Source organism: Carya illinoinensis, chromosome 9 (genome assembly GCF_018687715.1).
Source record: "Carya illinoinensis cultivar Pawnee chromosome 9, C.illinoinensisPawnee_v1, whole genome shotgun sequence".
Taxonomy (NCBI): Eukaryota; Viridiplantae; Streptophyta; class Magnoliopsida; order Fagales; family Juglandaceae; genus Carya; species Carya illinoinensis.
Window position 1 is genome coordinate 40,419,851 of NC_056760.1, and position 16,784 is coordinate 40,436,634.

The window sequence follows — 16,784 nt, forward strand, 5'->3', positions numbered from 1 at the left end:
GAGGTTTTACCTAGCCCAGTCCAGAACCTAGACAAACCGGATTCTAGTTACGGGTTCCGAACCGGAATAAATCCGGGCCGATACCCGCATCTTTAAATCTGGGTCTATCCGGCTCGGATGTGGTTTTCAAACCCGGGTACCGGATTTAAAATCGGTACCCAGGTTTACTATAAAATCGAAATATTCGTGCCCTAGCCGCTTCTTCATCCTTCCCCCCGATTCACCTTCTCTCATCTGCTCTCTCTCTCTCTCTGCTCTGCTATGCCCTAGCCCCTACTGAAATCTCTCTCTATGCTATCTGCGATACCGAACGGTGGAAGTGTTTGGCTAGATCTCTTTTCTTTTTGGGTTCTATTACGTTTGGGTATGCTTTCTTTCTTCTCTATTTGTTGATTTCTGGTTTGTTTCAGTGAGAATTTTTTGAAGGTTTGAGGAATATTTGTTGATTTGTGGTTTGTTTCGGTGAGAATTTTTTGAAAGTTTGAGGAATATTTTTATGGGTTAGATCTGTTTAGTTGAACAAATGAAAAAAAAAAAAAACCCATTTTTGTAAGCACTAGAAGATTGGGTTTGTTGCTATGTACATGTTTAGATCTGTTTAGTTGCAAAATGTTTTGTTTCCCTCAAGCAAAGAAGATGGCAATGATAAAAAAGGACTTAAAAGTCAATAAAATAGTTGTGATAGACAGATCTCACTAGAGCCTAGAATAAATAATGACACATTTATCTTTGAGGGAAGCTTCCTCGATGATAAATAGGCTATCAGGAAACATTTGTTCCAAACCAAGAATGATGTAATTCGTCAAGAAAATATCGAGCTTGTTTGTATTGACCATCCAAGCAGTATTCATTATTGTTTATTATCAGAATTTGACCTACATCGCTTTGGAGTGTTTTAGCTCCAATTTGAGTGATTAATTTCATCCAAATTCTAAAAGATAGGGGATCAATTAGTGATGCTAATGTTCGTATAGACTTGCTGGATTTTAATTTTTGGGTATACGATGATATTTATTGGAGTGGCATTTTGAAGCTTACTATTAAATCTATTTATTTTGATTTGGGGCAACACGGAATGGGGCAACACAGGCTTAAAGGTTTTCTTGAAGCTCTTTTGCTATAAAACCATCAGAAATTCGCAAATCAGTTTGTAAATAGCTTCTAGCCTAGCCAGAAAAATGGGTATCAGAATTGGGGGTCACATAGAGAAGGTGAATGCGAAAGAACTGAGTTATAGTGAGTTTGTGCTTAAATACATGGAAAAGAACCAGCCAGTGGTGATGATGGGTCTTATGGATGATTGGAAAGCTTGTAAAGATTGGGTCTTTGATAACGGAAAGCCTAATCTCCAATTCTTCTCAACTCATTTTGGAAATTCCAGGGTTCAGGTACTACCTATTGTTCATAGCTAATTACTTGTATAAGTTGATGCCACTGCAAGTGTATCATTCCTGCGTAATTAGGCTCCACCTAATGATTTGATTCAATTAAATTTTAGTTGACCTGTCCACAAAACGGGAAAGGACTCGGCAGCATGATGGATTTATTTGTCACTTTTGATTTTCCTTAAGGGTCTGTTTGGAGTTCAATCTTCCACTTCTATTTCTTTTGTTCATACCATACATACTGTCGAGTTGGAAAATATCATGAGGGTTTGATTTTTTTATTTTTTTGGTCCTCCTAATGCAAGTAATGCGACATGAATACATTTGAACTTCTGGCATGACCATAATCCATAAGAAACCTTCAATTGAGGAAGCGTAAGAGATGCTTGTCTGTGTACTGGGACACCATTAGTGAGAGACGATGCTAAACATATGTTATTCTGTTATGTATTTCTAACATCTGCGTTTAAGTTAGTCTTATCAGAGTTCGTTTCAAGGCTTTAGGCCTATTTACCTGTACATATTCATTTCATCTCTGCCATTGACATGAATATGTTATGAATTAGAAAGCATGGAAGCACTAGGTTTTTTGTTTATTTTTCTGTACTTAATTTGAATGGAAGCATTAGGACTACCAGCACCTGAGACTGTTGGTTGCATCTCCCAGCTCAAATAGAAGATGTCAGGTAATATATTCACTGAATATATGTTTCCAATTTATTTGATAGAAAAGAAAATAAATTAACGTGCTCATTTAATTTGCATGCTAACAAACACTGCCAGAAAATTTGCACTTCCAAAATATATATATATATATTTTATTTTCCTAGCTAGGTAATATGGTTTTGTGATTTTAGGAGATTAAAAAAATTGTGGTCTTTGAAGGTGCATTCGAGAAGATTTGCAGCATCGTCAAAGAGGAATGAGGTCTAGAAGATTTTTCAAAGTTGTGTTTTGTAATTCATATGTTGTAATTTTGTGTTTGTTAATGTAATTTAATGTATAAATACTAAATAATCTAATATGTAGTTTGCATTGTATGTTGCATGTAATATGGATATATTTTCTTTTACATACATTTAGTTAGAAAGTTAATTAGTTCCTAACTTTAGTTTCTTTTACATGATTTTCTGAAATATATGCTTTTAAACAAAAAAAAAGTCTTTTTTGGTAAAAATTGAACAATGTTCAATGCTATTATGCTTTTCAACATAATTTCTTGAAATATAGACTTTTAGGTAAAAAAAAAAAATGTTTTCGACATTATTTTTTTATTAGAGAAAAATTTAACCAAATGCTTGAGGTTTCTAAAAAAAAAAAACCGGGTTCAACCCGGAATACGGGTTTTGAAAAATCCGGATCCATTCGGATTCCAGATCGGGTCTGACTCGTGTTAAGCCGGTCCGAATTCTGGCCCGGATTTGAAACCCGGTCTGGAACCTGGATGAACAATCCTATCCTCCCCTAAATGGTGGGGTTTGAAATCTCTACTTTAGGCAGAGTATTGTTTCTCAAATGGTTTAAGATCATACTAGTTACAAAAAAATTTGTGTACTGGTGAAGCGCCAACGTTGAAAAGTTTAGCCTGTAGTCTAGAATTTTTTCTATATGTATCAGGTCACAGCTATAACTTCACTTTCATAAATAAATTATGTCTATTTCCCTTCAAAAAAAAAAAATTGCCCTAATGTTCTTTGCTCCATCACCCTGCGGTGCTTTTGCAGCAAGCAAGCATGGTCGCAGAATGTTTAAGCTACATCTTCACACACGGTACATGCAACCTATGCAATGTCTACCACTAACGATGGTGCGCATGCAGCAGACCAAAGCACGTTCACAATCCATGCAACGCTCGCACCCACTAAGTTTCCTACAACCAACCATCCACTATAGTACTCACACTGTGCAGTCATTGTACAATCTCTGCTAGCCGTAGTATTCATTCTTTGTCTTTATCTGAACAATGTATATATAAATAGAGGCTAAATCCTACTATATGAAAGTAAGAAGAAATACAAAAGTTTATTTTATTGTAACATGGTATCATAGCAATACTAGGACTAACTATCCACCATGAGCGATATTCCTCCTCGTCCTCCTCTTAACCATCCTCCTCTTGCTTTTTCTTCTTCTTTAACCTCGCTCCCAAATCTTTCCCATATTATTTATGTAAAACTCAGTCCTGAGATCTACCTTCTATGGAAGGTGCAAATTGTTCCCTATCTAAAAGGCCAACACCTCTTCAAATATGTTGATGGTACCCATCCCCCTCCTCCCTCCAAATTACCAGATAACACTCCCAAACCCAGAGTACGATGTATGGATGCAACATGACCAGCTTGTCATGTCTGCGTTAATCTCGTCCCTTTCTAAGCCCATCATAGCTCAGGTCGTAGGATGTCTCTCTGCACGCAATGTCTGGACCTCCCTTGAGAAAACCTTCGCCTCTACACCTCAAGCTCAACTTGTCCAAACCCAGTTTCAACTAGCATCTCTTTAGAAGGGCTCTGACTCCATTTCTGTTTATTTTCAAAAGGCCAAGCCTCTTGCTGACACCATGAGTGTAGCTAGTTGTCCCTTACTATCCGAAGAATTTGTCCCATACCTTCTAGTTGGACTTGGCCCAAATTTTGATGCCTTAGTGTCCTCTGTCACTACTCGCATCGATCCTATTTCCACTAAGGAGCTACTGAGTCAGAGCTACTGAGTCATCTTCTTGTACATGAGGCACGACTGCAGCATCATGCAGCTAATCTATCTCTCTTTTCTCCTCCCGAACTCTCTGCAAATTTTTCGGCTCATGGTCATGGTCGAAACAATAGAACTCACGGACGTAACAATGCAAATCGTGGTCGTGAAGGCCATTATCCATCAAATTGTGGTCGTGGCTATACAGGTACTCCCTCTAACAATTCACCCTCTTCATACACTGATAGTCGTCCAATCTATTAAGTGTGCAATAGAGCTGGTCACATTGCACTCTCCTATCTATACCAGTTCAACCAAGCCTATACGGCATCACCTTCACCTACTGCACACTACATCTCCAACACCTGCATGCCTGACAATGCATGGTACCCCGACACCGCCACCACCAACCACATCACCAATGAACTTGCAAATTTGAATTTGCATGCTACAGAACACCTCGGTGATGAGCATCTTCGCGTCGATGATGGTTCTCCAATCACTACATCTCATTCTGGTTCTACCACTTTCCCTTCCTCCACTTCCCCTTTTATTGTAACTAAACTATTGTGTGTTCCTTCATTTAACAAAAACCTCATTTCAATACAACAATTTTGTTGAGACAACAATGTTTATTTTACTTTTTACTCTGATCATTTTTGTGTTAAGGATTGCAACACAGGGAGTCCTCTTCTTCAAGGCAAAACTAGCAATGGCCTATACATCTTCACACTGCCTTCCCCTCAAGCCCACTCAAGCAATCTTGCACCTGGCCCATGTTCACTTTCAATATGGCACTCCAGATTCGGTCACCCCTTATTCAAAGTTGTCCAATCTACTCTCCAGCAACACGGCATACCATTTGATCCCTTATCTTTACCTTCATTTTGTAATGCGTGTGCAATGGCTAAACACCATACCTTCTGCCACCCGCATCAATAGATCTATAGAACCTTTTAATCTTGTCTTTAGTGATTTATGGGGTCATTCCCCTCATATATCCAATGAAAGCTTTCGGTACTACATCTCATTTGTTGATGATTTTTCACGCTATACTTGGTTGTTTCCGTTACAACATAAATCACAAGCATTATCCACTTTTCTAAAGTTCAAAGCCTACGTTGAGTTACCATTTAACACCAAAATAAAACAAATTCAAACGGATTGGGGAGGGGAATTTAGGCCATTTTCTGAGATACTCTCCACATCAGGGATCAAACATAGACTTACTTGTCCCCATGCTCATACTCGAAATGGCATTATTGAACGAAAACATAGGCATATAGTTGGTTCAAGTTTAGCTTTATTAGCTCATGCCTTTGTTCCCCTTCGTTTCTGGCCATACGCATTCCAACATGCAGTGAAACTCATCAACATTCTTCTATCAACCTCACTGGCAAACACTTCTCCATTTTTCATATTTCACAAATTCAATCCAAACCTTAAAACACTACATGTTTTTGGCTCGGCCTGTTGGCCTCTCACTAGACCTTTCAATTCCCGCAAATTCAACTATCGGGCCATGGAATGTGTTTACTTTGGTCAAAGCCCAAAACATAATGGATCCATCTGCTACCATATTCCCATCCAACGAATCTACATATCCAAAGACATCAGATTCAATGAAATTCATTTCCCTTTTGCCATTTCCTCTGAGCCCATTCATTCCTCCGAGCCACTCATGTGCCTCTTCCCATTTTTCCTTCTACGATGGGCTCCTCACCTACACTTCCTTCTATACTTGGGCCCATTCCAATGTCTTCTTCTTCCTCCAGCACACCTGCAACTTCTTAGTCTCCCTCACCTCCTGCTACACAGCAAGCACGTTCCACCTTGACAAGAACTCCTGTTATGCAGCATGCACGTTCCATCTTAACATGATCACAAACTGGTTCGGCAAGCCCTAGACAATTCACTGATGGCACCATAAATTGGCCATCACCTCGAGCTCACTTAACCGATAGCTCAATCATCCCTGAAAGTCTCTTTTGTTTTACCATGGCCCAAAAATATACAGAATGGAAAGCCGCCATGACAAAGGAGTTCAATGCCCTTATCAGTAATGCAACATGGGATCTTGCGTCTGCGTCCACTGCCACCAACATCATCCCATGCAAGTGGGTTTTTAAAACCAAGTACCTTGCTGATGGAGCGATTGAACGGAGGAAAGCCAAATTAGTGGTTAAGGGATTTCTACAGCACTCCGGCATTGATTATGAAGAAACCTTCAGTCCAGTTGTGAAAGCTACCACCATACGCTTGGTTCTCTTCGTTGCCGTGTCAAATGGGTGGCCAATTCATCAATATGATGTATAGAATGCATTTCTTCATGACCCACTCTCTAAAACTGTTTTTATAGCTTAGCCTCTTGGCTTCTCCCACCCTAAATTTCCCACTCACGTGTGTAAGTTTTGCAAAGCCATCTATGGTTTAAAACAATCACCCGAGCTTGGTACTCTTGACTTAATCACAAACTGGTTAATCTTGGCTTTCACATTTTTACGGCTGATTCTTCATTATTTATTCGAACTTGTGAAACTAATACAGTGTATGTTCTTGTTTATGTTGATGATTTACTTATCACTGGCTCCAACATGTCACTGATATCTGATCTTCTCCGAGCCTTGCGACTAGAATTTCCCATAACTAACCTTGGCAGCCTCCATTTCTTTCTAGGCATTGAGGCAACTTCAACACGTGAGGGTCTACTACTGACTCAAGTAAAGTATATTGCAGACTTACTCCAAAGAACAAATATGGCAACAGCAAAACCTGTAAAGACTCTCATGTCAACTTTCGAAAAATTAAGTCTACATGAGGGCAATTTGTTTGAAGATCCTTCACTCTACAGAAGTACCATAGGCTCCTTGCAATATCTATCATTTACCAGACCTAATCTTACCTTTGCCACAAGTAAAGTTTGTCAATACATGCATGAGCCGAGAGCCCCTCACTGGAAAGCTGTAAAACGGATTTTAAGATACCTCAAGCACACATATGATGTTGGCCTATTTTTCTCTAAGTTTGCCACCATGAACATCACTGCATTCACAGACACAGACTGGGTTGGATGCATCAACGACAAATGCTCCACAAGTGCCTACCTCATTTACTCAGGATCCAATCTCATCTCATGGTCCTCTAAAAAGCAACCAACGATAGCAATCATCTACAGAGGCTGAACTCAAGGCCGTGGCTAACGCTACTACCAAAATAATATGGGTGCAACACTTATGCCGTGATCTTGGTCTCACACTAACCACTGCTCCTCTCCTTTATTGTGATAACTTAGGGGCAACTTACTTATCCTCCAACCCAGTATTTCATACCAGGACAAAGCATATGGAAATTGATTTCCACTTTGTCAGGGATAGGGTTCTAAATAAGTCTCTCACGATTTCGTTCATTTCAAGCAAAGACCAAATCACCGACGTGCTAACAAAGCCACTCTCTATTGCAAGGTTTACTCATATGTGTTCAACTCCTGTATGAGGCAACAAAAACAAACAACTAAGTAAACGTGCACAGCACGTTCAGCCTCCCGTAGTATATATATATATATATAAAAATATAAATCTATAAAAGATAATCCTTTGCGTCCCAACAAAGCATCCTAATGGGTTTCGATACTTTTTTTTCTTTTAATAACATTGTGATTCTTTTTACTTGTTTAAGAGAACTAAAAAAAAATGCATAAAAAAAGTCAAATGGCCTTCTCATGACTTTTCTTAAGCTACATAATGCACTGTCCAGATGTACATGTGTGGTGCTGATATGTCATCTTTATTGATTCATTAACAAATTTCTTATAATTCATCTATTTGATCTTGAATCATATGGATGAAAAACTGATTCAAAGATATATAAATCGATTTTCTTTGAGACAATTCACATTATACTAATTTATATTTAATCGTCACTTTATAAAATTGCACAACTTTTATAAAATGTACTTCATTTTATAGGTTCGAATTTTGTCATAAGCAAAACATTTTTCTCTTTAATTAATGATACATTTCATAACAATTTTACAACATTTATCCAAACAAAATTTAAGTTTGTTCCAAAAACAACAATATGTGATTAAAGCGACATAGAATAATTTTTTATTAAGTTAAATATATTTGTGTATATATATATATATACTAGGACATGATCAATGTGCAAATCATGTTTGCTTAATTGGGTAAAATGATTATTTTTAAGAAAATAATATATCTTTATTTTCAATTAAGAACATAATAAATAATTATATCAAATTCTATTAAAGTATACAGTAAAGATCTCATTTAACAAAATAGACTAGTCCATTCAAACAATTTTTAATTTCTTATTATCATTATAAATAAATTTAGTTGTAGTAGAATAATATTTAATAATATAACTTAAATAAAACTATTATTTATGCAAATACAAATATTGAGACGCCTACAACGGAATAAAACTAACTAAAAACAAGTCCAATAAAAATAAAACGAGTCTAATTCCAACACAAAATAACTTATTAATTTTGAATAAACTTAAGCTCATCAAAGAAATCAAGCCCACATAAACCATTAGTCCTAAAACAATTCAGCCATGTCTTAAACACTTAGGGTATATTTGTAATAATAGCAAAATAATCTTTTATTAAATTTTACAAGCGAGTTACACGTCAAATGGTCAAGAATTTTAAATGGCCTTTTGGTAAAACAGGATCCTTCATTAAATTTTACTAGGGAGTTACATGTCTAATAGTTAGAGGTCTTTTAATAACAACTAAATTCAGTAATAATATATCTTTATTTTCAATTAAAAACATAGTAAATAATTATATCAAATTATATTAAAATATACAGTAAAGATCTCGTTTAACAAAATAGACTAATTCATTCAAATAATTTTTAATTTCTTGTTATCATTATGTTGAACTCAAGGTTTCAAACTTTGTGTAATTATATATCTACACATAGATTTTGATGATAACAAATGAATTCAAAGAATAAAGGAGTCTTAAGCTCAAGTTGTCTACATAATAGAGTCAAGCACATCAAGGAAACAAGCATGAGCAAAAAGGGAACAAGTTTACATAAAATTCATAGAGTAATGTTGTAAATCTCTTAAAAATTCGAAATTATGATTAAGGGTCAAAATTAATATTTTATCATAAAGCATTAAAATACATTTTCCACATGTGCATGAATATTTTGAAAATTTTGAAAGATGATTGATTATCATCTTTCACATGTGCATACCTTAATTAAAGGGTTGAACTTTGAAAATATTAAAAATGATTGATTGTCATCTTTCACATGTGCATGTTTTATTTAAATATTTTCAAAAGTGATTGAAGCTTTTTTTGACTTATGCAGAAGGTAGATGTTTTTGTTTGAAATATTTGAAAAGTAAAGTGTGCTCCTTTTGTCATATGCCAAAAGTAAAAAGATTAGGTTTGAAAAATTTGAAAAGTATAGTGTGCTCCTTTTGTCATATGTAAAAAGTAAAAGATTAGGTTTGAAAAATTTGAAAAGTAAAGTGTGCTCCTTTTGTCATATGCAAAAAGTAAAAAATTAGGTTTGAAATTTTTGAAAAGTAAAGTGTGCTCATTTTTTCATATGCCAAAAATAAAAAATTAGGTTTGGAGTTTTTGAAAAATAAATGATGTTGTCTTTGACAATTGAAAAAGAAGAGCCTTTTATTTGAATTTTTTAAAAAAGTGAATGATATTGGCTTTGACATGTGAATTTTTTTAAATTTGAATATGAAGTCTTATATGCCTATAAATAGATCATTTGAGAGCTTCACATGTACAACATCCAGAGCATACAACATTCATTCAAAACATTCATTCTCTCTTCTTTAAACATTGAGCCTTAATCTTTGTTCATTTTGAGAGATATAATTTGTGCTGTATTGTTCTTATTCCACTCATTGAGGAGTGTTTTCTAATAACCTACCCACTATCAGCTTTTGTATCAGTAAAAGAGTGTGTATAACCCTTGTGCGTGTAAAAAGTGTCCTACACAGGGAATAGTTGAATCACCACGTGTAAGGTAATTGTAAGTGTAGAGGGTGTTCTTTGATAATCCTTCTACATCAAAAATCAATATTCAAAATTCTTTTCATAAAAATAATTTTGTCAAAAAAAGATATTATTATAATCATTTAAGTTTTTCATATATGTCACATGCTATTTGCAATTTCTGTAATAGAAATGGTCATAATTATCATACTTGTCCTATTAAAAGAAATCATAAAATGACTATTAGGGTCATATGGGTACCTAAAAATTTTATTTCTTGTAATACTAATAAATAAAGGACCCAAAGAACTTGGGTACCAAGAAAAATCATTTTAATTATTTTTATAGGTATGCATGAAGTCATCCACAAGCAAAAACAAGTGATTTTTAGATAGTGGATGTTCAAGACACATGACGGGAGACAAGACTAAGTTCTTTGATCTTAGATCTAAAGAAGAAGGACACATGACAGTTGGAGACAACTCGAAAGGGAAGATCATGGGAAGAGGTAAAATTGGTAATGAATCTTCTCTCATAATTGAAAATGTTCTACTTGTTGAAGGTCTAAAACATAATCTTTTGAGCATAAATCAATTATGTGATAAAGGATTTACAATTACTTTGAAAATGGATAAGTGCATTATTTTGAATGATCATGATTGTAATATTTGTTTTATGGCTTTTAGAAGCAACAATGTTTATACAATCGATTTTGAAGAAATTACCTCACAAGATGCAATTTGTTTTTCAGCTCAAAATGAAACTAGTTGGTTATGGCATAGAAGACTAGGTCATGCCAACATGGAACTTATTTCCAAACTTTCAAAAAATGATCTTGTGAGAAGTTTACCAAAAACATATTTTCTTAAAGATAAAATTTGTGATGCATGCCAATTTGGTAAACAAACAAAAACTTCTTTTAAAACCAAAAAATATATTTCCACTATTAGACCATTGCAACTGATACACATGGATCTTTTTGGACCAAATAAAGTTGCAAGTCTAGGAGAAAAATATTATGCATTTGTTATTGTTGATGATTTTTCTAGATATACTTGTGTCATCTTTCTTGCTCATAAAAATGAGGCACATAATGCCTTTACCAAATTATGCAAGAGAATTCAAAATGAAAATGGTTATACCATTTCAAGTATCCGAAGTGATAGGGGAAAAGAGTTTGTTAATAAAAATATTGAAACATTTTGTGATGAAAATGGTTTTGTGCATAATTTTTCTGCTCCTCGAACTTCTCAACAAAATAGGGTAGTAGAGAGGAAAAATAAATCTCTTCAAGAGATGACAAGAACATTAATGCTCAATGAGAATAACTTGCCTAGTTATTTTTAGACCGAAGCGGTAAGTACTACATATTATGTTATAAATAGAGTTATACTAAGGTCTAAGTTAGATAAAACCCCCTATGAGTTTTGGAATGAGAAAAATTCCAACATTGATTACTTTCATGTATTTGGATGCAAATGTTTTATTTTAAATGACAGGGATAATTTAGGCAAGTTTGATGCAAAATCTGATGAAGGTATATTTCTCGGATATTCTACTAATAGTAAAACTTATAGAATATTCAATAAAAAGACTTTGACTGTACAAGAATCTATGCATATAGTATTTGATGAATCTAATTCTCCACTCTCCAAGAAATCTATTGATGAAGAAACATGAGGTATAAATAACACAGAAAGTCTCAATCTCAACAAAGAGAACAGAATAGAGGAAGTTCAACATGGAGTCATCAGGAATGATCATCAAAATTTAATACAAGATGTAATCAAACAGTGGAAATTTGTGAAAAATCATCCAGTGGAACAAATTTTGGGAAAACCTTCACGAGGTGTAAGTACTCGATCATCTCTTAGAAATATTTGCAATCATACTGCTTTTCTATCTCAGATTGAATCTAAAAATATTGATGACGCACTTTTTGATGAATCTTGGATTTTAGCTATGCAAGAAGAGTTGAATCAATTTGAAAGAAGTGATGTTTGGACACTTATTCCTAGACCCAAAAATCATATTATTATTGGAACAAAATAGGTTTTTAGAAACAAGAAAGATGAGTTCGGAATCATTACTAGAAATAAAGCTCGACTTGTAGCCCAAGGTTTTAATCAAGAAGAAAGAATCGATTATGATGAGACATATGCACCAGTCGCAAAATTAGAAGCTATTCGAATACTACTTACATATACTTGTTATAAAGATTTCAAACTTTTACAAATGGATGTTAAAAGTGCTTTCTTAAATGGGTTTATAAATGAAGAGGTATATGTTGAGCAACCTCCAGGTTTTGAAAATCATATTTCTCCAAATCATGTTTTCAAACTCACAAAAGCACTATATGGATTTAAACAAGCTCCTAGAGCTTGGTACGAGAGACTCAGTGGTTTCTTGATTGAAAAAGGTTTTTCAAGAGGAAAAATCGACACAACTCTATTCATTAAATATGAAAATGATGATATTTTTTTTATTCAGATTTATGTTGATGATATAATATTCGCTGCTACTAATGAAAATACGTGTCAAGTTTTTGCTAAGACTATGCAGGAAGAATTTGAGATGAGTATGATGGAAGAACTTACATTCTTTCTCGGATTGCAAATTAAGCAAGCAAAAAGTGGGACATTCATCAATCAATCAAAATATATTAAGGAATTACTGAAAAAGTTTGGGATGAAATGTGCTAAGGAAATTGGAACATCAATGAGCCCATCAACTAAACTTGATAAAGATGAATCCAGTAAGCCAATTGACTCAAAGATATATCGAGTTATGATTGGTAGCTTATTATATTTAACAGCTAGTAGACCAAATATTATGTTTAGTGTGTGCTTATGTGCACGCTTTCAATCATCTCCAAAAGAATCACATTTAATTGCAGTTAAGCGCATTCTTAGATATTTTAGTGGTACAATTAACCTAGGGTTATGGTACCCTAAGCACACATCTTTCGATCTAATTAGCTACACAGATGCAGATTATGCTGGCTGTAAAATAGATCGAAAAAGCACTAGTGGAGCATGCCATTTCTTAGGTCATGCACTAGTTTCCTGGTTTAGTAAAAAATAAAATTATGTTGCACTATCTACTGCTGAGACAGAATATGTTGCTGCGGGTAGTTATTGTGCTCAAGTTCTCTACATGAAGTAACAACTTGAAGATTTTAAACTCATGTATAATCATATTCTAATTAAATGTGATAATATAAGTGTTATAAATCTTTTAAAGAACCCAATACAACATTCTAGAACTAAGTATATTGAAATAAGATATCATTTTCTTCGAGATCATGTGCAGAAAGGCGATATAGTACTAGAGTTCACAAACACACACGATCAGTTAGCAGATATTTTCACAAAACCTTTACCAGAAGATAGATTATGTATGATCAGAAGAGAAATAAGTATGATGCATATTATGAATATCTCTTAAAAGATAAACCATAGTCAATAAAAATAGAGATAGATTTTTTAAATATTTTTACATAAACTTGAGATTTTTAGCCTCATGTTTGAGACGCTCATTCTCTTCATACAATATCATGTCATTCTTATCCATGGGAACCGACAAGCGTAATGAAGAATCTAATAAAGATTTCAATTGTTTATTCTTATGTCGAATGATTCCTTAATTCCCTTGTGTGAGACTCTTGAACAATTCGTTGAAGTACAACAATTTGTTCTTTAAACTTTTCAATTTCATGATTTCTGACTTGTAACCGCTGAGAAAAAACAACAATAGAGGAGGAGTAGCGAGTCCCAAGACTCCCTAAGTCTTAGATAGCATCGGAATCTGACTTATTAGCCAAATTATTATTTTCTTGCTGCAACATGGCACCAATGGCAGTTGCAGAAAGGACAGGAGGTAGAGGTGCAGAATACCTTATGGATGGATTTAGAGAAATGTTAGAAAAATGAGCCATTAAGAAAAGAATTGAAAGCTTAAAACGAGAATGTTGAAAGAATGCAGATGAGTTATAGAGATGAGAAGAAAACTTGATGCGGATTGGATGAACTTTAAGACTGATTTTATAGAGATAGCATAAAGAACAAGACGAGCTATCATCCAAGTCAAAGAGCAATGTGATTTTTTTTTACCAATCGGTGAAAATGACATTTTTTTAGAAACTCGGAGCCCTCAACTCATTTGTCAACAACATCAGGCGATTTTTTTCAAATCTCCAGCCACACTTGTCGGGTCACGGACGGATCCATTTTTTCAACTATCTACAGTTTCTACTAACGCACCGTTTTCTTCAGTCCATTTACTTGTTGCGGATCCTTTTTAATGATGCCAAAAGGGGGAGAAGTGTTAGACTAGAACATTAACATTGTTTTAATTACTAAACTTGTTATATATGCATGGAATTATATTCATACTTTTGCTTGAAAAACCTACGCACATTCTCAGAGGGAACTTAAGTATTAATACAAGTTTCAGGTTTTATCAAGTATTTGTCATCATCAAAAAGGGAGAGATTGTTGAACCCAAGGTTTCAAACTTTGTGTAATTATATATCTACACATGGATTTTGATGATAATAAATGAATTCAAAGAATAAAGGAGTCTCAATCTCAAGTTGTCTACACAATGGAGTCAAGCACATCAAGGAAACAAGTTCACATTAAAGTCATAGATTAATGTTGTAAATCTCTTAAAAATTCGAAATTATGATTAAGACTCAAAATTAATATTTTATCATAAAGCATTAAAATACATTTTTCACATGTGCATGAATATTTTGAAAATTAAATTTGAAAATTTTGAAAGATGATTGATTGTCATCTTTCACATGTACATACCTTAATTAAAGGGTTGAATTTTGAAAATATTAAAGATAATTGATTGTCATCTTTCACATGTGCATGTTTTATTTGAATATTTTCAAAAGTGATTGATGCTTTTTTTGACTTATGCAAAAGGTAGATGTTTTTGTTTGAAATATTTGAAAAGTAAAGTGTACTCATTTTGTCATATGCAAAAAGTTAAAAGATTAGGTTTGAAAAATTTGAAAAGTAACATGTGCTCTTTTTGTCATATGTAAAAAAGTAAAAGATTAGCTTTGAAATATTTGAAAAGTAAAGTGTGTTCCTTTTGTCATATGCCAAAAGTAAAAGATTAGGTTTGAAGTTTTTGAAAAATAAATGATGTTGTCTTTGACAATTGAAAAAGAAGAGCCTTTTATTTGAATTTGTTGAAAAAGTGAATGATGTTGTCTCTGACATATGAATCTTTTTAAATTTGAATGTGAAATCTTATATGCCTATAAATAGATCATTTGAGAGTTTCACATTTACAACATCCAGAGCATACAACATTTATTCAAAACATTCATTCTCTCTTCTCTAAGCATTAAGTCTTAATCTTTGTTCATTTTGAGAGATATAGTTTGTGCTGTATTGTTCTTATTCCACTCATTGAGGAGTGTTTTCTAATAACCTACCCACTATCAGCTCTTGTATCAGTAAAAGGGTGTGTATAACCCTTGTGCGTGTAGAAAGTGTTCTACACAGGGAATAGTTGAATCACCACGTGTAAGGTGATTGTAAGTGTAGAGGATATTCTACACGGATCCTTTGTAGTGGTGTTGCTCAAAGGTGTAATAGGTTTCTATCTCCACCTAAAGGAAGTTGAATAGTGAATTTGAGAATCCTCAAGTGGTAGCTTGAGGCGAAGATGTAGGCAGTAGGGCTGAACCTCATTAACATACTGAGTTTGCTTCTTTCTTACCCTTACTCTTTATATTTATTGTTATTTCGTATTTTGTTTATATTTTATATTGTATATTTGATTTATAATTGTTATTCTTTTTAATACAACTCAATTCACCCCCCCTCTTGTGTTAGTCATCTGGGTAACACATTATTACTGAATTTAGTTGTAGTAGAATAATAGTTAATATTATAACTTAAATAAAACTATTATTTATGCAAATACAAATATTGAGACTTAGAGCACTCCCAATGGGTTTTACATGGGTTTTGTAAAACCCATTTTTATGTAAAATTTGAAGAAAAGTAATTCAAAACTACCTCCAATGGATTATGTATCTTTAAATTTATTTGACATTTTGCAACAGTGTTAAGCTAGATCTAGTGTGAATTGTATACAAATATAAAAATATTTTATTTATTTATTCTCTTTTCATGTACTAATTTGTCTCTCATAATAGTTTCTCTCTCCTTGTATTTTTTTTCCAACAAACTAATAAATAATATAACATGTAAATGATTTAAAAAAAAAATAGATAAGCTAATGTTTGGTATATTGTAAAAGTTAATATGTAAAATAGAAATATATGGTATATTTTAAAGAATAAGATACATAAATCATTGGGAGTGCTCTTAGGACAAAGCCTACAATGGAATAAAACTAACTTAAAACAAGTCCAATAAAAATAAAACTCACTTGAGTCTGATTCCAACATAAAATAACTTATTAATTTTGAATAAACTTAAGCTCATCAAAGAAATCAAGCCCACGTAAACCATTAGTCCTAAAACAATTCAGCCATGTCTTAAACACTAAGGGGTATATATATATATATGTAATAATAACAAAATAATCTTTTATTAAATTTTACAAGCGAGGTACATGTCAAATGGTCAAAAATCTTAAAGGGCCTTTTAGTAAAACATGATTCTTCATTAAATTTTACAAGGGAGTTACATGTCAAATGGTTAGAGGTCTTATAG